General features: G+C 42.3%; 1 protein-coding gene and 1 long non-coding RNA gene across 11 annotated transcripts in view; one reads left to right on the top strand and one right to left on the bottom strand.

The window, feature by feature from the left end:
- pde6d (phosphodiesterase 6D, cGMP-specific, rod, delta) overlaps positions 1-25197 on the bottom strand; it is a 191478-nt gene that overhangs the window by 120865 nt on the left and 45416 nt on the right. The gene's annotated exons all lie outside the window — the stretch shown is intronic.
- The window catches only part of LOC138742501 (uncharacterized), a 46908-nt gene continuing 41903 nt past the window's right edge, over positions 20193-25197 (top strand). For 4 of the 7 annotated variants that reach the window (XR_011344216.1, XR_011344219.1, XR_011344217.1 and 1 more), the window contains exon 1: positions 20194-22407. This is a non-coding gene — a long non-coding RNA (uncharacterized lncRNA). Of the gene's footprint in view, positions 22408-25197 lie in introns of all 7 variants that reach the window. The other 3 variants (XR_011344221.1, XR_011344220.1, XR_011344218.1) reach the window with 2 other exon arrangements.

The raw sequence follows: 25197 nt of genomic DNA, 5'->3' as shown, positions 1-25197 counted from the left end.
GTGGTTAGTTAATGTCTGATTTTGTAGGTTAGTGTACGTGGCACAGTTCGATAATCTCATCATAGCAACAGTTGGTGCTACAAACGCCAAGTGCCAACGTAACATAGAAACGTCAAGAATCCTGTACTAGGTTGTTGTTGAATGACCTTCTCCAGAACAAGCATGTTTATGTACTTTGGATGAAGTAAAAATTCAACACTGCACAATCAACTCAATGGTCAACTAGATTGCTGGAACACGTTGACTAGAAAAGGTCCAGATACCTTGTGTACTGAAAGCTACTGTTAGCTCGCAAAAGTCAATCCGATGGGTAAAAACTTAGTATTTTTTTCCACAATCATCCCAGTTTATTTGTTCCACTAATTTTTTTTAAAACTCACTCAGTTTAAAATCGTAATTGTAAAGGAAACTCCCATTTGCATTCCCCAGTCCAATTTAGCAGGATCATTAATGGACAACAGAATATGCTCATTTGATACAATTTTCATGATCTTCGGTTCAATAATTAATAGCTGGTTTGTGCACCAAGACTTGGCTTTAGACAAGCAAACCATTGTTTGGGGAAGGAAGGAAGATCCGTGTCTTTATTTATCCCCTGTGCTACGTGTGTTTTCACACAACTACAGTGGAAGGCACGCTCTCAAGTTCAAAGCCTCGCAGGAGCACTCAAAAGATGGGCAAAGTGAAGCTGCCCCAAAGCCCCAGCTCTCCGATGGAAGTTTCCCAAGCTCAGGTAACTTCACCCAAGCACCACATTTAGCCTGGCCAGCCCCAATGAGAGATTGTGTGCTTGAAAGCTCCACCCAATGTAATTTTTCACCCTGACTGCCCTTAAAAGGGAGCAGGACTTTCAGAAAACAAAAGCTGGTCTGGGGGAGAACAGGAGAATTTTCCAAGGTTGCTTTTTTTAAAAAAAAAGTTAAAATTTCTATCCTGTTGCCCTGGAAGCCTAGCAGCTTCCACTGTCAGGATGACAAAGGTGGATGAAGCAATTGCAACAGAAACACTGAAAGACTAAAAATAGGATGCAAAGAATTTTTTTTAAAAAGCATGAGTAGGAACCTGCCCTTCCTCATTCTGCTTCCAGCTGCATTGGGTAGCGCCTGTATTGAGTGGCACCCCCGCCATTGCACGTGTTCCCCCCCCCCCCCCCCCCCCCCCCCACCGGGGATGAGTCAAGTCCTGCCCCTGGGATATATAAAAGTGGCATGGAATAAAGACACCCCGATGGATTCAACTATCACCCCCCTTGCTGAGCGTCACCCACGCTCCTTCGACCCGAGAGGAGCTGCGGTCCGGGCCATTTTGGACGCGGACGGCGCCCTCCCCTTGCAGCTCCGCGAAATGGCGGACGGAGGTTGGAGCGAAAACATGGATTCCGTGCGAAGAGCCGGAATCCCCTCCTTCGGAGCGGAGTCGTGCAGTTTTTGGCAGTCATTCCAGTTATATTTAATAACCGTGTCGCCTCTGACATTTTATTGGCTTTTATTTTTTAAATGCGCTCATGCTGTGGAAATTAAGGTGGATCAGCAAAGACGCAAAAGGCAGAGTTGATTCAGCCAACAAAATGGAATTACATTTAAGATCCAGGATGTTTAAAAAATATAAGCACATTGTAAATATCAATTGGAATATGGAATCCTGTATTGATTATCTCTTACTATGATATCTTTACTTAATTTGATACAAATCTGCAGCAATCTCCTGTATCCAAGTCCCCTCCCCTCCCCAACCTCAGTAATATAACCCAAACAGGGCAGATTCTCAGCAGTGCTCTTGGTGCTAGAGTTGGATCACATGCAGGTAGAGCCCCACTTGTACCTGACGCACTGTACACTGTTCTGCTGTATGCACCCGTGAAACACAGTTCATTATAGCCACACAGTTCAAGATGGAGTGACCCACAGAGGCTCCCTGTGAGGGCTGATATTGGCAGATGAGGATGACTAGTGTTGAGAGGTGGAGGTCAAGGAAGTATCCTGACTGGCTTGGTGAGTGTGGGCCGTTGCTGGGGATGGGTAGCACCTGCTCAGCATCTGTTAACAGATGGGCCAGATCCAGCTATCTCTTCTGTTACATCGACCAAGAAACAATGCGTTCTTATCTTACCCTCATAAGTCCTCCCCAGCAAAAACTGGTGATTGTTAGCCATTGAACTTGTTATCACGTCTTCAAGAGAAAGGAGAGTTATGCACCCAAGCTCAGAGCGGGGAACAACACCTTCTATCACACCCAACAGGAGGCAATGAGAGAGGCTCGTAAGCTCAGAGTCTTGCTGCCAGTCGTCAACGTGGGATGCACTCACCAGCCTCCACAGATAGCCATTTATATTACCATCCTGGCTCCTCAACATTGACCCATTCAGGTCACCACTTATTTGCTGTATGGATGGCAGAGCTCTCAAGCAGATCTCCAACACAGCAGGGTAGAGCAGTGAAAGGACAGAGGTTGGGGCTCAGTTCACAGCGCTGCAGCACTATTAGTAACAATACAGCATATGGTGGCCATGCCCAGAAAGTGGAGGGAAAGGGCAACATTTCACTATCTATCCAGCAATGAAACACATCTTACCCCACATATGTCAGAGGTTACAGTTGCACCCCAGAACCCACACAACTGGGGTGGGATGTCTGTCATTCACAATCACCAGGAACCACCTAAGAAGAAGAATGCTTCAGGACTCACTCTTCCCTCTTTCTTCCTTCAAGGCACATCTCGTGACATAGCTCATCGATTAATCTTTTGAACACTGGCCCTGTTGTGTAGTCACTGGAGACTAAAGCTGGTCGATAGAAAGGCCCATACTCACCACAAGCAGAACTTGTGGAGAATCTATTCTCTCTTGACATTCCATTCACCAGAACAGCAATGTTTTATACTTTTTTAATATAAAGGCAACAATAAATTATTACAAAGAGTTACGACCCTTTACTATTTTGAGTGTCGACAGGTGACTTCTACAGAATTACGTATTTACAATGGGAGCACATTCCAACTATCAGAATTACTTTGATTATTCAAATACTTCTGGCTGACACAAACACCAGACAGCTAAAATATGTTATCTTGTTAGAGTATTGGGAATGGCTCAATTGTGTATTTAGAGTCAGGGATATGATTTTAATGATGTGTTAATACAGGAGATGACCAGTGATAGTTAATGCCTTCACTGATGTCATGATGAGGTCAAATTAGCATGAAAATGTATTTATTGTCTTCCCATTGCAGCTACAATTGTACAAAATCAGAATGTTCCATAAGGCCATATGACATAGGAGCAAAAATAGGCTGTTCAGCCCAGCAAGTCTGCCCCACCATTTAATCATGAGCTGATCCATTTTCCCATTCATCGATTAATCTTTTGAACACTGGCCCTGTTGTGTTGTGTAGTCACTGGAGACTGAAGCTGGTCGATAGAAAGGCCCATACTCACCACAAGCAGAACTCGTGGAGAATCTATTCTCCTCTCTTGACCTTCACCAGAACAGCAATGTTTTAATATCGACAAGTGACTTCTACAGAATTACGTATTTACAATACCCAGCCTTCCCCCTATATGCTTTAATGCCCTGGCTAATCAAGAACCTATCAATCTCTGTCTTAACTACACCCAATGACCTGGCCTCCACAGTTGCCTGTGGCAACAAGTTCCACAGATTTACCATCCTCTGGCTGAAGAAATTCCTCGGCATCTCTGTTCTAAGCAGACGCCCTTCTATCCTGAAGTTGTGCTCACTTGTCCTCGACTCTCCCACCAAGGGAAACAACCTGGCTACATCTACTCTGTCCATGCCTTTCAACATTCAAAATGTTTCAATGAGACCCCCAACCCCAACCTCATTCTCCTAAATTCAATGATTGCAGGCCAAGAGTTGTCAAACACTCCTTATAATGATAACCCTATCATAACCCTCCAACATCAGTGCGTCTGTTCCTGAATGAGGAGCCCAAAACTGCTCACAAACCAAATGAGTGGTTACAATGGTCTTAAAAGAATCAAGGGAAGTTATGCCATGAACAGGTTCCTTTTAAGACTGGTTATTGTTTGGTTTATAATGCCTGCTATCCACATAATTTCAGAATTCCTGAGTAATCTCTAACAGGGCCTATTTATTGATCATGTGACTGTGTTAAATTTTGTTTGATAACATTTGAAGCAACTGGGACATCTTAAATTTCTATATATGTGTTTGCATGTAGTTATAATTGTAGATAATTGAGATAGACAACAGACTCGCCAAGGCAAATAGCGCCTTTGGAAGACTACACAAAAGAGTCTGGAAAAACAACCAACTGAAAAACCTCACAAAGATAAGCGTATACAGAGCCGTTGTCACACCCACACTCCTGTTCGGCTCCGAATCATGGGTCCTCTACCGGCATCACCTACGGCTCCTAGAACGCTTCCACCAGCGTTGTCTCCGCTCCATCCTCAACATCCATTGGAGCGCTTTCATCCCTAACGTCGAAGTACTCGAGATGGCAGAGGTCGACAGCATCGAGTCCACGCTGCTGAAGATCCAGCTGCGCTGGGTGGGTCACGTCTCCAGAATGGAGGACCATCACCTTCCCAAGATTGTGTTATATGGCGAGCTCTCCACTGGCCACCGTGACAGAGGTGCACCAAAGAAAAGGTACAAGGACTGCCTAAAGAAATCTCTTGGTGCCTGCCACATTGACCACCGCCAGTGGGCTAATCTCGCCTCAAACCGTGCATCTTGGCGCCTCACAGTTTGGCGGGCAGCAACCTCCTTTGAAGAAGACCGCAGAGCCCACCTCACTGACAAAAGACAAAGGAGGAAAAACCCAACACCCAACCCCAACCAACTAATTTTCCCCTGCAGCCGCTGCAACCGTGTCTGCCTGTCCCGCATCGGACTTGTCAGCCACAAACGAGCCTGCAGCAGACGTGGACTTTTACCCCCTCCATAAATCTTCGTCCGCGAAGCCAAGCCAAAGAAAAAGAAGAATTGTAGCAATTAAATTTTTTCATGTCCCCTTCAAAAACAAAAGTTTTGTACATAATAGTGTTTTGAACTATAATAACATTTTGAAATGTACTTAAAAGCCATTTTAACACATACTTACTTAATTATTTATGGGGCAAAAAGCCTTCAAGTGTTCAGACTAGTCCATAGGCAAACACAAAATCAAAGTACTGTGAATACTGTACTAGAAATGTGAAATAAAAATGGAAGCGTCAATGTCAGGGGGAGAGGAATGTTGTGGGAGGGAGTGAGGGAACATTAGGAACTGATAAACTAACATCGCAAGGTACTTTCATTGTAAGTTTTATTTGCATATAAAAATTGTACAATTCCTTAATATAATGCAACAATGGAATACTTGGTAAAAAAGTAAGCTTATGCCAAGCTGAGACAGAGTACCTGCCAGCTCAGTCCTGGCCAAATTCACTTAAAATAACAATACTACTCCTTTAAATCACATCAAAGCATTGAGTGCCAGGAATTTGATAAGATAATGATGAGAATAATAGAGGAATGGGCTGTAAACAGGTGAATGAGCTGTGAACAGGAGCCAGGTGGACTGTAAACAGTCATCAGATGAGTTAGAACCTTGTAAACAGGTGAACTGTGAATTGTGTAATGGGATTTAAAAGCATCATTGCAATATGCATGATAATAAGCTCAGTGGCTGAATTACAACCATCATGGACTCTTTTAGGCCCTTTCAAACTGCCAAGTAAAATGGGATTAACTGGACAATATGCACAGTTAGCGACCGACCAGTTACATGGCAATTTGAAAGGGTCCAACTGTGTCTCCGACCTACCTCAGGTCAGGGACCAGGTAAAACTTACCTGGGTGTCCTGCTATGGTGATTTGAAAGGGAAAATGACTGACCCAGTGACATCAGCACTTGTGTGCATGCATCACAGGGAAACTCCTGGCTGAAGTGCTGCTGCAGCGATCGGAGGGAGAGTGGCCACTGTCATGATCTGGGGGTTGGGGGGGGAGAGAAGTTGCTGCCACAATTGGGGGCAGAGTGGGAGGCCGTGGTCGGGGTAGAGTGGTCGCTGCCGCAATCGGGGAGAGGGATCGCTACCATAATCAGGGAGAGGGGTCCTGCCACGATCGGGGGGGAGAGTGGAGGGGCCGCGATTGAGGGGGGAGAGAGGGAAAGTGGGGGGGGGCGCCATCGGGGGGACAGTGGGGCTGCGATGGGGGAGAGGGGAGAATGGCTGCTGCCTCAATTAGGGGAGAAAGTGGTTGCTACCACGATTGAGAGGGGGCCCACAATGTGCCGCTGCAGCAAATGCCACTCCAGTTTGCGGCAACAGCTCAATGCGGGAGTGCGGGAGCAATGGCCGTCTTCCTTACCCATAATCCTCCACGCTGCTGGAATCACTCAGCCGTTGCTCCCGCACTCCCATATTGAGCCATCACTGCAAACTTGAGCAGCACATCACTGCAGCAACCACCCTGTCACTATGGGGGGGGGGGGGGGGGAGGCGGGGAGGTGGAGTGGTGGCAACTGACGGGGGTGGAAATTGACAGGAGGGGGCGACTGACGGGGGGTGGCGATTGATGGAGAGTGACGAGTGACGGGGGTTGGAAACTGACGGGAGGGGGCAACTGACGTGGGGTGGCGATTGACAGGGGTGGAAACTGACAGCTGATAGTTCCCGTGACGCATCACTCAGTGCGTCATCACCAGGTTGGCAATTTCACAGGTAGGTCCACCTGTGATTTGAAAGGTGCATCCTTCACCCACAACATGTAATTGCACCCAGGTCCCAAGAGGGCTACCCAGGTGCCGCAATACAAAGAATTAATCATAAACTCTAGATTTGCAAGGCAAATGACCTCTGCTAATCAGCCTTTGCTGCATCACACCATCATCTGAGTACAAAGCGAGCTTCATCCATAACAAGAGCCATCTATCAATGAAGAAAGACATTCATAATGAAATTCACTGTGGCCTATAAATGTGAATAATTGAAAATAAAGACCAGATCTGGCACAAAGTTCATAGTCTACCAGTAGCAATGATCTTTGCCTTTATCTAGACAACTGAGCCCCAGACTATGTACAACAGGCATCTCAAGGCACTGGAAAAGATGCCAATGGATCTCTGCAAAATCCCTCAATTCACTGGAAGGACAAGTGAAGCAATGTTAGTATTTAACCTCCCTCCCCTCCCCCCCCCCCCCAACACACACACACACACACACACACACACACACACACACACACACACACAACAGCATCCCCAGTACTGAGAGCCTACTTACACTCTTTTAGTTTGGTGAGGCAGTCTAGGATACCAAATTCCCAAAATAGACACCTAATATTGTAAGAAAGGATTACCAGGCAGATCAAGATTCAACATTGTGCTCAAAGTTTACTCAAAGAATGCTATGTCTTATTAACTCCTGGAAATATTTGGCCAATTGCCAATCAAAGCAGAGAAAGAGCATTTTATTGAGAACTTCAAAGCTTTCTTTTGAAAGAACACTGAGGACCTGCGTTACTGGTGAAAGGGGAAACAACCTCACAAACTAAGAACCTACCTGCCCTGACATCCATCATCTGCCCTCAGCAGAAGAGTCAACAGTTCCCACATTAGTTCAGAACCCAGAGCAACATGATGGATCCTGTAATCTAAATAACCCAATAAAAGATAACATAGCACTATTGAAAAATTGAGGTAACAAGATAGACCCTCTATCTCAAATCAATGTCTTGGTTACAATACTGTTACAGCGCCAGTGACCGGTTTGAATCGTGCACTCTCTGTAAGGAGTTGGTATTTCCTCAAAGTGTCCGCGTGGGTTTTCCCTGGGGGCTCTGGTTTCCTCTCACCATTTGAAACGTACAGGGGGTTGTAGGTTAATTGTGTGTAATTGGGCAGCTTGGGCTCATGGGCCACAATTAAAAATTAAAAATAAAAAAAATGTAAAAATAATGGGATGAACCAAATAGCTACCTGTCCAATAAAAAAACCAAAATGGTCATATCCTCATCTAATCGGTAATCAAATGTTTTTGTTTCAACCCATGTAAAGTAAAACATGATCTTAAGATTGGGGAAATTCTCACTGGATAGTTTTGATTGTTGCATCTACAGCTCCAGTCTCTGAATGGCATTTTAATCCACAAGTTAGAAGTATTCAGCAAACAAGGAAACATCTGTGGCGCATGACAATTCAAAATGAAGAAGGAACAGAGTTATTATTTCAGATTAATAACCAAAGAGTTGTATTTAAAGTGAAGATTCAATGGCAGATTTCTAATTCAAGGAAAGGCAGCGTGTAAAGTGGATTGGGGGAATTAAAGGAAATTGAACTGTTTATATCCCACTGAAAAATATAGATTTGTTCTGTCAATCTTTCTTCTTAAAATTAATGTTGCTTGGCTGATTGCCCGCCTAACAGTTCCTCCTGATTATTATAATGTTAAGGAGTCATCAGTAGCATAATAAAACATTTGCTCATTGAGGTTTAGTTTGTTTGCCACCAAAAAAAAAATGCCCAAAGTCCCATTACTGCTTTGATCGGAACATGATTGGAAAACTAGATTGGTGGAGAAGAAGGAGGCATCAGAATATGAATTGATTAAAAAAGCACACAATAGAGCTGCTCAAAGATCAAGAATTGCAGAGAAGTTGCTGAATGGCTGCCGTGATGTTTGACAGGGAGGTTTGCGGTTGTCAGGATAACACAATGGTGTTCTGTTGAACAAGCATTTATTTAATGAATCTTACTTAATTATAAAGTCAGAAGTTTGCAGTTCAACACAATTCTTCCAATAGTGAACTGGTACATGTTAATCTTTGATATAGTTGCTGCCTCACTGCTCCAGGATCCACTTCATCCCTATCTGTCTGTGTGGAGTTTGCATGTTGTCCCTGTGACTGTGAGAGTGCCCACATTCTAAAGATGTGCCAATAAATGTACTGTCTCCTGGAAATTAATTCATTAGGAAGGTGAGAGCCAAAAAGAAGCAAAGTGGGAGCACCCAGAGGAGCTCACAAAGATATTAAGTTATGGAGGTACAGGGACATAAGGAGGGGAATAGGGCTGATGGGATAATTCTGTTAGAACTGACATGGAGCCAAGACTCTATGGCTTCCTTCAGGGTCTTAATAAGTATATAAGGTCCAACTTTGGGCTGACAACTAAAGCACCACATAAATGACACTTTCTAATAAGAAATGGTCAACACTAACACCACATTCCTGCTACCAATATTAACTGAACCTGCCTTAGGAACTTAACAGCTACACAAAAGCAGTGCAATGGCTTGGTAAGATAGAAAATGCTGGAAATATAGAGCCAGCCAGGAACAGGGAGAAACAAAGTTAATGTTTCAGATCAATGAACTTTCTTCAGAATGAGGAAAAGTTAGAAATTAAACAGGCTTTAACTTGCAGAAAAGAAGGTGGGGTGGAGATAACAAAGAGAATGTCTATTTTTGGGTGGAGACCAAAGGAGGTTGTGATGCCAGCTGAACTGTCTGGACAAGATGGAAATAGGAGATGAATGAGAACAAAAGGGTGGAAGCAAAACTAAGATATCAAACATTATAGGAAATTTGAAATAAAAGAGAATGCTCAGAGGATCAGTCAACAACTCTGCAGAGTTAATTTTATAGAGACTGGCCAATTTTGATATAAACTGGGAAGAGTGGTTATCTGAATTTGAAATTTAATTTTGCATACCAAGAGCTGTAACATGTCTAGTTGGAGTACAAGATGTTGCTCCTCAAGCTTTCGTTAGGTTCACTGGAGCTGTTTAAATTCATTTGTGATATCGTGAACAGCTTGCTAGAGAATCAACTACAGCAGAGAACACATGCCTGCTCTAACACTATATTAAAAGTGTGTGTTGGTTTCCGCTCACAAGATTAGACTGTCCATCCATGCTAATGTCATCCCATACTAATCAGACATGCATTCATTTTCTCAACATATGCTGGTCTCTTCCTAATTCTCACCTCCCATTTCCACAAATGATTCCTTCCATTCTTAGTTTTCACCTAAATACACTTATATCACTTTTTCCCTTGATTTACACTGAAAAGCTTTTAACATAAACAAAAGCATTAGACCAATTTTTTAATATACAAAATAGCTGCCACATATCTTAAAATCTACCTGACTTTGTCAATTATTCCTTCTCTGGTTGATTTAGGCCACAGAACATATTCGGCCAGAAGGGCCTGTTATGGTGCTGTATGTCTACATTTAAAATATATTTATTTTTATTTTTTAAATGTAGACTTACAACACCATAGTAGGTCCTTCTGGCCCACAAGCTAGTGCCACCAAACACACTAGTTAACCTATAATCTCCATAAATATTTGGAGGGTGGAAGGAAACAAGAATACTTGAGGAAGCCCATGTGGGGAGAACTTACAAACTCCTTACACACAGCAACAGATTCAAACCTGAGTCACTGACACTGTAATTACATTGCGCCAACCACTTGCACCCACACCTCCTTGCTCCACTTGCACCCACACCTCCTCCCTCATCACCAATCGGGACCCCATATAGTTCTTCCAAGTGATATAACACTTGACTTGTGAATCTGCAGGGGGTTATCTACTGAGGGTTCCCATTGTAGTCTCCTCTACAAGACTGGTACAGACTATGAGATCACTTCCTTAAGCACCTTGGCTCTATCCACCATAATAGCATGGATCTACAAGTGGCCACCCATTTCAATTCCCCATCCCATTCCCTTACTGACATGTTTGCCTGTGGTCTCATGCACTTTCAGACTGAGACCATCTGTAAATTGGATGAACAATACATCATCTTCTGTCTGGGCACCCTCCAAGTGGATGGCATTAACATTAATTTCTCCGGTTTCTGTTAAATTCCACCCCCCGCCCCCTTCCCCCCCATACACATCTTCGTCTCCCATCTCCTTTCCTTTAGTTCTGCCTTTTTCTCTTCCCTTTTCTCTCTGTCTCCCTTCACAGAGCCAAAATCAATTCTCACCTTTCCTCTCATCATATCCAATTAACACCTTTTGCCTGTTGGTCTGAACTCTCCTCCCATTTCCCCTCTCAGACGCCTGCCTGCTTTTTACTTCTACCTTGAAGAAGAGCTCAGGGCCAAAACATCAGTAAGATCTCTTTACCTCCTATGGATGCTGTGAGACCAGCTGAGATCCTACAGCATTTACTATGTGTTTTTACAATTACAGTGTTTGCAGACTTTTGTGTTCCATGCTATGCTAAACCTGCTGGCCTACATGTTTGCAAACGTCATTATTTTGCAATTGGCAATTCTATAATACTTCACAAAATGTTTCACTCTTCTAACATTAGTCATCTCCATTTTGATCCTGCATGATATATTTTTGTACATTCAGAACATTAAAATCATTGATAGTCCTGGACTTCTGGGATGCATTTCATCAATCAAAAACAACTGTTGGCAGAAACAAATTCTACACAATCACAAATCCTTGAGTCACTCCCACATACTTTCTGAAGTCCAATAAAGGGGATGTGCTGGGAAATACAAGAACATGGTTTTTTTAAAATATGCTGCATTATTGTTCAAAATGACAAGAGCATTACAATGTATATTTGGGGAGAATTATGATTTGAGCATTATTTTCTCAGTGAATTTCTTAGTGTACAAATACCCACGGAGGTTGGAAGTCCAGCCTCCTTTACGAATTGTTCAACAGTAACAAGTTGAGATTGGATAAACACATTTCTGGGCAGTGAACCATCTGAGTAGGCTGTGATGGAATTTGTGTGGTTAGTAAAAGTACACATGTCCTTACATGTACTGTCTGCTCAGTAAAAAAAAAACAAAGCAATTTTTAAAAATATTGTCAAACTGAAACTTTCACATGAATTTTTACAGAGCCTGGCATTGATCTTATTATAGTTTATTCATATTAGATACATTTTTGACCAACAGGGAACACATTTTGACACAGAATTCTTATAATATAATAACCATTCAAAGCTACATATTTGTTTTAAGTGACAAGCTGATTTTGTAAACATATTTTAAAACCACACCCCTTGTCTCCATTTGATTCAATTGGCCTTTCTGGTAAATTCACAACAAGGAAGTGTTCCACTTAGATAAACACCTTTACAGCAAATATCGCTGATCCCTCCATGAAAAGTCTGTTAACTCTATTAACAGCTGACTACTAATTGTCCATCTGATCACTGATAATACTTTTTTTGAGTTAAAAGTCGTGAATTAAACTTCTCAGCCTTCTCTGAATCCAAACATGCAATATTTTTGTCTCCTCTGAGGTAATAGTGTCACACTGATTTTATACTTCATATCTGCTTATTCCCTGCTCAGATCTGGTACTACACCCAACTCTACATGCTTGCTGCCTGGTTTGCAGGATTAAAAGTACCCCACTCCATATCTGCTTCATAACTCCTTCAAACATTTAGTTAAAGTAAAATTTCTGATCACTAAGAGAGTAAAATTATAAACTACTTTTGATGAACAGGAATGAGGATGGTGTGGTTGACACAGCGGCTAGCTCAATACCTTTACAGCTCCAGTGATCAGGACCAGACTGAGGTTCGAATTCCGTGCCGTCTGTGAGGAGTTTGTTCATTATCCCCGTGACTGTGTGGGCTTTTTCCGGGAGCTCTGGTTTTCTCTTACTGTTCAAAAACTTACCGGTGGTATAGGTTAATGGGGTGAAAATTAGGTGGCACGGACTCATGGAATGAAATGGCCTGTTAACTGCTCTCTATGTCTAAATTTTTAAAAATTAAAAATTTAGAAATTAAAAAAAAGAGGTTTAACACCACAGCACAATTATGTATTAACATGCCTGTCACCAGGACACACCTTCCTTGTATCTCTTTCATTACTATCCTGTATAAAATAAACTAGAGCAATATAACAGGTCAATGGCTTGAATTGATTATTTCACCTGTGCAATGGAAAATAACAAATAGTGGATTCCTAGTGATGTTAAAAGGTGGAAATTTGGGAAGATTAAGTGCTTGAAGGTTCATCTGATCAGACAACAGAAGCTGGTTCATTCCCATCTGTTGGCCATTTTAAACTGTCAAATTGATTTTAATCCTTCAGAACAGAAATATGATTATATAAATTTGTACACTATTAATTGGACCACAACATGAGAACAATGTACCACATTATGAGGAAAGATATGACTTGTTCATTATTCCCTCTGAGGAGAATTTTTGACCCCTCTGCTAATTGATCCTTCTCATTTACTATATCTAGGCTCTGGTAATTATATCTACCTCAAGGATGTCCCTCCTCTATTTAAGTTTGCTTATTTGTCACATTATACCAAGGTCAGTGAGAACGGTTCTTCTATGAGCAGAATAACAGGTTAGCTCTTAAATTTATACAGTCATATGAAGTAGAACACAACTTACAGTGTATAGAGTAGCAAAGAAAAAAAAATCAAGTATCCTCCGTTCCAAAGAAAACAAACCTCACACAAACCAATCTTTGCTCATAGCTATAATTTTCTAATCCCGACTAAATCCTTGCAATTCTTGTGTTTTTTTAAAATAGGAACTCAAAAGTAAAATATTGACAGATAATAATGATTTAAAAAACCCATTGGAACCATCACAATTATTCTGCAGTATGCAAATTTTTTATCATTTCGCTGCTCAGTTACTTGATGAGTGTTTGGTCCATGAGAAACTGCTATGAATATGTTCTAAGCAATCGCTGCCGGATTTGTAGTACATTGTTTTGAATTCATAATCCTCAAACTTGTCCACTTTTGAATGGAGAGCTGTCCTTCTATAACTAATCCTTATTGTTTCAGTGAACTGAATTACTGTACTAGTGAGCATATTGTAGAGCTCATCGAAAGAACCAAAGACTTGTTGATCCAAACCAAGGCTTTTATTAGCAAAAGACCGGAGCTCTTCACAGGTGGCCGACCAGTCCGTAATGATGCGACCTGGCTAGGGACACAACCCTTTAAGGCCCAGACAATAGGTGTGGCTTAGCTCTCAGCCAATCGCTGTAAGCACAGTCTAGATACAGTAAAGATACAGTAACTATTTACACTATGTACATTGGTGATAGATCTGTACTATCACACATATATAATGCAAATTTTTTGCATACGTAAGGTAATTGATATGCAGTTAGGAAAGATAATTTTCAAGATCAAAATAATTATACAACATTATTTTTATTTCATTTTTAAAAACCTTTTAGGTGTCTGGCACTAAACTTATACAGATCAAGTGATCATTCCTCTGTCTAACCCAAATCCTCTTGAATATAAAAGAAAAACATTCAAGATACTCCTTTTGAAATATTGTTGTTGAACGTCAAACTCTAATATGTACAATGAATATTTATTTTTCGGTGGTGCCAAAACTGAGTGTATACTGTAAATGAATTAAACAACTTACTTGTTGACTAATACTTCCTAAAAACAGTAATTGGTTAAAAACAATCTTTTCCTAAAAATAGACATTTTAATTGAAATGATGAGTTGTGCAGATTGATTGTTGGCACAGTGGTGCCTGCAGATAGAGTTGCTGATTCATAACTCCAATCCTGAATCCTGACACTCCCTGTGTGTGCTCTACACTTGCAAGGGTTTTCCTTTGAGGATGCTGGTTTCTTCCCACATCCCAAAGACATGTGGCTTGGTTAATTCATGTCTATAAAATTACCCTCAATTTAGGTAGGTATTAGGTGAAGCATTGAGAGGTGATTGGCACTGCAAGAAAATTGGTTTCGGGGGGGACTGAAGGGAATGCTTCATGATGGAAGGAGAAGGAAAGAAAAGAATGGACTCAGTAGAATTTCTGGTGTATTTTTGTTGAATGACAACATTGTCTGACGGGTTTAATGCAACCTAGATTGTATACCTAAAATGGATGAGAGGGAGGGGGGTGGGGGGGTGGCTTGGGAGGAGGGAGGGGGGGGGAAGAAAAAGTCACTGTATATGTGTGAAAAAGAAAAAGTGTATATCATGGCTAATGTGATTTATGGTGTGAAAAATAAAAAAATTTAAAAAAAAAGAACTGGTATAGACTCAATGGGCCAAATGCCCTATTTCTGACATAAGAAAATTGGGGGAAAATATAGAAATTGCTGAATATAGGAACATTGAAAATGTATTAAAATATTTGCAATCAAATGAAAAGTAAAATAAAAATATTTTAAAGAAGAGGATAAAACAATTTTTAAATGTACTCTTAGGTATGGTACAGAGTTATGGTGCAGTGACCAGGTGTTTCCTTGTGTCAGTCTTTTTCCTGAGTTGCTTGCAAATTGAAGATGGGCAATGGAATAGGTTTTTTTGTCTCAAAAACAAGGAGGACAAGTTATGAGTATAGAAGTGTTATTGAACATAACTCTGCTGCATTATAAACCAGTGGTATTCTAATGCTTTTGGTATGAATCATCAGAGAGGTATTGTCTTAAAATGACTACATCCGTGAATGTTTATACTATCAGTTTGTTTCCAGCCTGAACTGATTCTAGTTATGCAAGTCAGCGTTCAGTAAACAAGAGCTAAACACAATCTGCTGGAGGAACTCAGTAAATTTAACTGCATCAGTGAGAAAAAAAAGAATGCTCAATGTTGCAGGCCAGAATCCTTCACCAAGACCATCCTTTTTCTCTCATTGATGCTGCTTGACCCACTGAACTCTCCCAGAAAATTGGGTTTGGATTCAGATTCCAGCATCCGCAGTCTTCATTGTGTCTCCACCATGAAAAGAGGATGCTTTCTGTCTTGAGCTTGGCTGTCAACTGTTGTCTGGATTCTGCTGAACGATATGAACATGTAATGGGATTTCATTGGATTCCCTAAGAAGAAGGTGCTATCAATGGAATATGGGATGCATTGAAAAGCATATATGAAGACATCCTTAATTTGATTACAAGATAGAGGTAGCATTTCATTACTGTTTAACTGGTATGTGGTACCAAGTGCTTTAGAATTAATTGCAGCTTCAATTCAAAGTTCTCACAGCTACTTTGTACTCGGATAATCAAACAAACCTTCATTGTTGATCCTGAATTTTATCTGTAATAAACCAACAGAGGGACTGTAAAATGTCATCTGCCATAAAAATGAGATATGCCATAAATAGTCATTGAATTAATAAATTATCCAATAAGGTAGAATTCAGAGTTAACATTTCAGATGAATGTTTCAGAATATTCTTTTGGAGCTCTGGTTAATGCCTCCTCATTGGCACCAAAGCATTTATCTTTTCATTTTATTGGCTACAAAGAGTTGTAAAACTAGCACTGCCTGCCACTGGCTTTCCATGTTTGATCATATCCTCGACAAATTCTGACTCCACAAACCATGCTTTACTGCCAGTGCAAAAAAAAACAAGAATTTTCTATTGCCATTTGAAATGATCTTTCCATCTGGACTTTTTGGTCTGATACAGAACTTCAGATGCAGCTACTTTAGTTGAGTGGTTTGAGGAGAGAGGGGGCTTCACAAAACTATCACCTGCAGTTGTGGTGCTATTCTGCTATTGATATTACGAAGCACATGCACACAACCACATTGCAGTGGTATAATAGATGAAGGTCTAACTTATTAGGCATCTGCAAAATTTTATAATTCTTATTCTTTTTAACTAGTAGAATCAGTAACAACACAGAATGAGGCATCCAGTCCAGCCATCTGTAACGCTCAACATTTTCTTTCAGCAAATGGTGGTATTTTTAAAAAGTGATAGGATGTCCTTGTAGAATCAGAGACACAGAATGAAAATAGCCCTTCAAACCACAAAGTCTTTGCTAGCCACCAAACCCCCCCCCCCCCCAGCTTTTAACATCGATCGTGACCTTTCGCACTTTCTTCTCCTCGCATTCCATCATCTACCCACAATTTACAGTGGCCAATTAACCTATCAACCCACATGACTTTTTGGATGGCATTGGAAACCAGAGTATCTGGAGGAAACCTGCATATTCACAGGAGGAATGTGTGGTCCACACAGACAGGACCCAAGGTCAGGACTAAACCTAGGTCGCTGGAGCTGTGAGGCACCAACTATACCAGCTGGCCTTTTCTGACTCCTTCCCTCCCACACTTTCTCAATTCAAGTTAAAATACATTTATGCTTAGAATATGAAGCTCAGCATAATGTATAAGATGAAATACATGGAAAAGAAGGATTTAGAGGTATGTGAGCCAAATGCAATTTGATCAGAATGGACACATTGGGCTAAAGGATCCATTTCCATTCTGTATGAAACAAAGCAGATTGGTTTGGAACGTGCAAGCATCTTGGAAAATAGGTTCTCAAGATCAAAATATAAACTGAGTACCATTTTTTGATGTTGAAGACATGGCGAACCATGGGAGAGAGATTGTTTCAAACTTTTCACTGCGATTTCAGAGATCACACAACCATTTAAATTGGAGCAAAGCCAGCAGAACCATACATATCAATTCTCAGTTGCTTGTTGAACCTGAACTCAGAATTTATTTAAAAATAAAAATTATCCTCCAAAATATTGTAAAAATTAAAGTACAAGTATCGGAATTTTTCAGAAGAGAGCAAGTGGAATATTAAAAATAGAGCATAGTTGGGAGATGCACTCCATTGGGGCTCAAATGTAGTCTTTGGCATCCAATACTTCACAGTAACATATTATAGACCATGTGAAGCCTCAGACACGTATGTGACAGGAACATGGCTTGGACAGAATAATTAAAGGAATTTTAAGCAATAATTGGAGACAAAATTTACATACTAAATTCCTTTGTTTGTAAAGCTTACATTAGAACCTCAGTGGACTTTTCCCAGTCTTCTGCCTTGTGAAGGAACAATCAATAACCTGTACCCTTCTTCTCATCATAGGAAACAGGTCTTTGCCTTTTCCATTAGATTGAACATTAAAGGAAAAGCCCCATCCACTCACCCATAAATAACCCTATAACCTTACACACTAAAGCAGGCAGCTTGCATCCCAAAGTAAAAACATGGTTAAAAAAAACCTGCACTGATCCTCTTACTTGGGATGTTTTATCACCATTACATCTTTTATGGCAAGTATTCATGATATGAACAATTACAGTTAATATTGAATCAGATTGACCTTAAGACTTTGGGTTGCAGAGGAAGAGAGGTGAAGCTAACAAAAGGATAAAGTTCAAATGAGGTGATCAGCAGACAGTATGGTAGTGGTGGTGGATAATAAAAGTTTAGCTGGAGGAGGTTATCAATGAGGAGGAAAGAAATAATACTGGAAATGGGAGATACATAACTGTAATGACTATTATCGTAATGATGAGCTAAAATATTAGTATCAGATCATATTTCAGATTCAGATGTATTTTAAGAGTACATATATGACATCACATACAACCCTGAGATAATAACATGCCAAGTCAGAAGATGAGGTGCTGTTCCTCAGGATTTATGTTTATCTTTGCATGAATAATGCACAGGGCCAGAATGGATAGAGAAATAAAGTGATAGAAAAATGCAAACTCAGAAATCACCCTTGCAGTCTGAACACAGCTGTTCTGTAAGGTCACCAACCAATGTATTGGTTTCCTCAGTACCCAGACCACATTGTGAGTGTCAAATACAGTAAACTAAATTGGAAATGCAAGTTGATCACCACTTTATGCAGCAGGATTTCAGTACCTGGACAAAGGGGATGGAAGTGATTTTTTAAAAAAATAGGTATATCTCTGTATTTGCATTGCAAAATGCTTGGAAAAAGCTGATGGTAGAGTGAACCAAAGCTTCACAGAGGGAACAGTCTCTTTGGAATAGTGAAGTAGGAGCAGAGAGGAAGATGTGCCGAGTGGGGTCATTACTTTAGAAAACAGAGCACTAAGCTATATTAACAGGGTTGGATGATGAGGTGGCTTAAGCAATATTTAGTACAGATAAAAGATCTTGGCAGTGAACCAAATGGCTTATTTCCATATAATACATTCTGTGTATCCCAAAGGAAGACTAGTCCTAGAAGCAATAAAATAGAACCAATCTCACCTCTTAACCCCACCCAAACACTCAGCTCTGTGAAACTAATTAGTGTACCAATTTTGTTTTCATGGAAATCAGGTAATTAAAATTATTGTTACAATTTGATAATAGAAATTCAAATACCTCTAGGTTTGATTTAAAAGGTTTGAAATCAGTGACATCATTGATACGACGCTAGTTTATTTTACAATAATGCATAAAACGGTCACTATAAAACAATATACAATTTACATGTTGTTCTGTAATTGTTCTATGTCCGATAGCAACCCAAAATAAACATTTTGATTCAAAATAGTCAATTATAATTTTAAAAAACCATAGAAGGTGGGAATCTGAAAGAAGACAGAAAATACCAGAAGTACTGCAGAACAGGGAACACATGTGGAAAGAGAATCATACTGCATCTTTCAGATTGAAGATCCTTTATCATAACTCTGGTATTCATACAAATGTCAACTGCACAGCAAGTCTGTGAAGTTTTGACGAGGTATTGTTATTCAGAGCAAGTTTTTTTCCCCCAGTAAGCGTTTGAGGAACACTGTTTTGGATGTAAATGTAAAACATCTGATGCAAGGTCATCAATCTGTAACATTATCTCAGTTGCTTTCTCCTGAATATTTCCAGCATTCTTCTTTGTTTCTGATTTCAGTTGCTGCTGGAATTTCTTTCCTTCTTAGCTTCCTCTAGATTCACTTCCTCCAAACAGATAAGCTACTCTAAACAAACATTAAAGGGGGTCGTTTGATCGCCCCCCACCCCCCGCATTATTTCTCCTAGATTCTTTTTTTAAATCATACTTCCACGCTCTCTTTGTTCCCATCTCTGCGACTGGTTTTCTCACTTTACCAGTTCCGAGGAACCAATAGCTTGGTTTTCCTCTCCACAGATGCTACTGGACTCGCTGAGCCTTTTTACATTTTGATAGCACTGTACAGCACATTTTATTACATGCAATGGTGATATGAGGTCATAGCAAGCACCAAGAATCCTACTTTATAAAGTAGCGAATTTATCCCACAGGTCATTGTTGATAATGAAATCAAGTCCACTGAAATCACACTGTGAAAACGATGATTTTCACGCGTCCAGTATGAGGAAGCGAATAGCAAATGCTACTGATACATGAAATAGAACCAACCGTTCTTTGTTCGACTGACAAGGGTGGCTGTGCATTGCAATATAATCCGTCTATGAATCACGAGCACTTTATAGCAAACCTGGTGTCATCTCGCACAATTGATCTTGGTCAACCAAATTCCAAAGCCCTAAAAGAAGGGAGGGGACAAGAAGTCAAGTGTATTCATGGATACTCTTGTAAACGCGCTGCCGAGACCAGCACAATGTCACATCGTTCTGGGGGGAAAAAACAACGCCGCTGTTGGTTTGCTGCTTTTGCTCAACCCTTGAAATCAAGTCAGCAAGGGGAGTTGCTACATTCGAAAGGACTGAAGGGGGTTCCATCCTGTTCATACTAGATTGACATGAATTCAAGTGATCGTCTTCATATCTTGCTACATGGGTTATTGTTTTTCTCTTACTTGATTAATCATCTGGGTTCTTTTAATGGCGTTGGCTGCTGGATACATTATACATTGACACACAAGAGACAAAAATGTAATAACCGGAAAGGGTTTATATTGATCGTGAGTGGGATTGCAGGAGAAATCAAGAATAGTTTCCGCTGCCACACTGAAATATTTTTTTTACATCTATAAATGATAGGAAGTGGTTTAAATCGCTCCATATTTGTCAACGACCCGAATTGCTTCGATGTTTGGCTTGAAAGTGTCAAGATTGCATTGAAAATATTGAGTCTACAAAAAGCAGTTGCTTTGCAATTTAACTCTTACGGAAAAAATAACCAGCCCGCATTCCAAAGTTACATTTTCAGACTTCGGATTTCTTTTTAGAACCAAAAACAAAATTGTAATCGTATGCTTCAATCTTCCGGAAGGTTCTCTGAAACTGCCAGCTCACCCCGGCTGGAAGTGTCGAGCCAGTCAGCCCCGCCGCCTTGGCTGCCGCTCGCACAGCGACCGCATCGTGGTCAAGGGGCGCTGGAAGCCCAGCCACGGCGCATCAAGACGGAGCAGCCGCCTCGAAAACATCGCGTTCGTAAACGGCTCGGAAAGAGCAGCTTTAACGTGCGAAGAAGCGGCCCATTGTTCTCCTGCTAATTTCCTCCATTATTTATTGATGAATCTCCACCTCTGCAGCTGGGGACATTGTTCCTGCTTCAAACGCGAACAAAAAGCTCAGCGCAACCCCCCCCCCTTCCCCTCGCCTGCGGCGCCCAAACCACCCATGGAGAAAAGCCGCAGGCTGTGAAACACCAGCAAGAAGCCATTTTGCGCTATGGTCCCCGCTGCAGTCCCTTTGCTAGGACGGGTCCGCTGCCACGGGGCAAGCAAGAGGCACTGAAGGCGAGCCCCGCAACCGGCGTCTTCATGCGGATTCTATCCGCAATCATGAAAATAAACCAAGGAGCCAATGCAATGTACTGTAGTTAAAATGATTAATAATTAATGTTGCTTTCTCCTGAATCCTGGTGGTCAATTCATCAACTGCAACTTCCCCACCCAGATTTGACTGAATGCAAACACAAAAGCATTTGATTATCCGCATAATTGACTTCTCATTGTGGACCGTGACTGCCTTTTCTGCGAAATTACATCACAAGCCTCTCACAAAAGTAACAGAATAATTTTCTGGTGAAAGAACGACCAGCACGACAGGCATTTCACACCCCGCCAGGGTGCAGCCTCAATGTTTCACTTTCACTCTGCTACATGTATCTTCCCTGAAATGCGCAGTGAAGATTCAAGCCTTGCTCCCCCCAACCCCCCCGGGACGAGTTCCATTTCCCTTCACCTACGGGGCAAAAGCAGCAATTGGGAGAGAACCGTTTGATCACAAATGATAGTTCGTGCAAATGATTGACCCAAAGTTGTGGCAACTGCTCCTCGCTAAGCCCTCATTGCGTCGGTTGACGCCCTGCTTTGTTAAAGGCTGCAGGGCGCGGCGCTCCCTTCGACTGGCAAGTCTCCCTCAGCCGAGCTGCCTCCCAGTCTTTATAAAGCAGAGGCTGAGGTTTGTTTCGTGCCCAGTGTTCAGCAGATTCAACTTTAATCAGCCGGCTCCCTGAAAATGGGCGACTTTTGCGCTCAGCCACGGAACCATCTCGCTGGCGCCCAGCGCGGCGACAGAAATAGCCGCGAAATCGGTCGGTGGACTGTCATGGTAACGGGGTTCCAGACTTGATGTCACGGATAGTTTCCATGGCAATGAGGCCGGATTTCATGGTGCACCATGAGGTCAATGTTTCCATGGCGATCGGCTGGGTGTGTGTGCTAGCTCGACCCTTTAATGTCCTGCATTCTGCAAAGAGGAGGCGGTACAGGGGGTTGTATGAATAATGTTTATCTGGTAAATCCAGATCCCTCAGGTTTTGTGTTCAATTTACTTTTGGGCGGAGGGACGGGGGTCCCACTGGTTAGAACGTTCTGGCTTGGGAGGGACGGGGGTCCCACTGCTTAGTACGTTCTCCTGCCTTGGGAGGGACGGGGGTCCCACTGCTTAGTACGTTCTCCTGCCTTGGGAGGGACGGGGGTCCCACTGCTTAGAACGTTCTCCTGCCTTGGGAGGGACGGGGGTCCCACTGCTTAGAACGTTCTCCTGCCTTGGGAGGGACGGGGGTCCCACTGCTTAGAATGTTCTCCTGCCTTGGGAGGGACGGGGGTCCCACTGGTTAGAATGTTCTCCTGCCTTGGGAGGGACGGGGGTCCCACTGCTTAGAACGTTCTCCTGCCTTGGGAGGGACGGGGGTCCCACTGCTTAGAATGTTCTCCTGCCTTGGGAGGGACGGGGGTCCCACTGGTTAGAATGTTCTCCTGCCTTGGGAGGGACGGGGGTCCCACTGGTTAGAATGTTCTCCTGCCTTGGGAGGGACGGGGGTCCCACTGCTTAGAACGTTCTCCTGCCTTGGGAGGGACGGGGGTCCCACTGCTTAGAATGTTCTCCTGCCTTGGGAGGGACGGGGGTCCCACTGGTTAGAATGTTCTCCTGCCTTGGGAGGGACGGGGGTCCCACTGCTTAGAATGTTCTCCTGCCTTGGGAGGGACGGGGGTCCTACTGGTTAGAATGTTCTCCTGCCTTGGGAGGGACGGGGGTCCCACTGCTTAGAATGTTCTCCTGCCTTGGGAGGGACGGGGGTCCCACTGGTTAGAATGTTCTCCTGCCTTGGGAGGGACGGGGGTCCCACTGGTTAGAATGTTCTCCTGCCTTGGGAGGGACGGGGGTCCCACTGCTTAGAATGTTCTCCTGCCTTGGGAGGGACGGGGGTCCCACTGCTTAGAATGTTCTCCTGCCTTGGGAGGGACGGGGGTCCCACTGGTTAGAATGTTCTCCTGCCTTGGGAGGGACGGGGGTCCCACTGCTTAGAATGTTCTCCTGCCTTGGGAGGGACGGGGGTCCTACTGTCCTACTGGTTAGAATGTTCTCCTGCCTTGGGAGGGACGGGGGTCCTACTGTCCTACTGGTTAGAATGTTCTCCTGCCTTGGGAGGGACGGGGGTCCTACTGGTTAGAATGTTCTCCTGGGAAGAGCCACATTTTAGCGAGCCTGCTGCACTTGATTCCTGGCTCACACTCAAAATCGGGAGCCCGAGCACCTGGCGAGATTATCAATAATCTAATCTAGTTATCGATAAGACAACACACACCAAAGTTTCGGATCCGACCTGCACACAGGAAAACAAACAAGGAAGTGAGATGTCATCAGTGTTTCATCCAAATCTTAGATGTTGACTCGATCTCAGTAATAGTTCGGGAGCATTGCATCCAAATGGTAGCATCTCTTGCCATCGTTCGTTAGATTCTACTTGTGATTTTCTGAGATGAAGATAACCAACGATAAGCAATGCTCGGAAAAAAAATATGGTTGTTTCTTTGTTGTGCTTGATCGAAGCGCTGGGCGTGTTGAACATCCTCTGTAACTGCTACCACCTACTGCTCTCGCCACCCCGGAGCTCAGGACAATCTTAAAATCAGTGGATTTCTGCAAAATATCTGCATTTATAAGGTTCACACAACCCAAGGGTCATTAGAGTAAGGGCATTTCTTTTTAAGGTAATAGTTTGAAGGCAAGCGCAGAAATGTGGACAAAGATTACCAGCCAGCACTGTTCTCACTGCTGCCTTCAGTAAATAGGTGCCACAAAACTCGCACCACCAAGTAGAGGAACAGCTGCTCCCCTTCCACCTTCAGACTCCCTAACGACAAACTCAGTCAGACTCATTGAAGGACTTGAAACACTTAATATGGATTTTTTTTCCTATCTGTATTGAACAGTTTAAGTTCGTTATCGGTTTACAGTTCTTTACATGTTTTGCGCTGTGTGCAGTTTATTTTTTTTGCACAATCAGTGGCAATCCTGCCGCGCCCACAGCAAAAAGAAACCTCAGGGATGTATGTGATGTCATGCATCTACTCTGACAATAAATCTGAAGATAAATGGGATCATAGAAAGTGATGTTTTAAGAATCAAAACAAGTAACAATGGGACACGTGAAACACGAGTTGGGCTGCACAGTTGGCCTCGTGATTAGCCCAACATCTATACAGCACGAGCGATTAGGACTAGACATGGGTTTGAATCCCGCACTGTCTGTAAGGAGTTTGTACGTTCTCCTCGTGTATGCGAGGGCTTTCTCCAAGAACTCTGGTTTCCTCCCACCAGGGTTAATGGGGTGTGAATTGGGTGGCACAGTCCAGTAGGGCCAAATTGGCCTGTTGTATGTCTAATTTTTTTAAAAACAAGTATGGCATCATATTGAAAGAAGACAAAGTTGTGAGCAGAGGCTACAGGATTGGGAAAGTTTTGTCAGCAGGAAAAAATGGCTTAAAAAAAAAGCATAAAAAGGGAGAAAGCAGAGTACAGGATGAAGGGAGCAAATAATAAAACATTAAAGTAAATGTTTTTAAAGGTATATAACAAAGTAGCTAAGTAAACACTAGTCCCCAAGAGGAAGAGACTAGGGAATTAATGGAAAATAGGAAAATGATATAGGATTTATTTACCATAAATATTCGAGTATAATGCGAAAAAATGCCCCCTTTTTCCCCTCAAAAATGGGGGGGTTGCATTATACATGAGAGTAAAATTAAAAAAAAATTCTGCAACTCGGGGGGTGGTAGTCGGCCGCGTGACTCAGGCAGGTGAGGGGGGTCGTATTATA

The sequence above is a fragment of the Narcine bancroftii genome, chromosome 9, assembly GCF_036971445.1.
Source record: "Narcine bancroftii isolate sNarBan1 chromosome 9, sNarBan1.hap1, whole genome shotgun sequence".
In the NCBI taxonomy this organism is placed as follows: Eukaryota; Metazoa; Chordata; class Chondrichthyes; order Torpediniformes; family Narcinidae; genus Narcine; species Narcine bancroftii.
The sequence above is the reverse complement of the archived record's forward strand: the minus strand, read 5'-3'. Positions and strand labels throughout refer to the sequence as shown.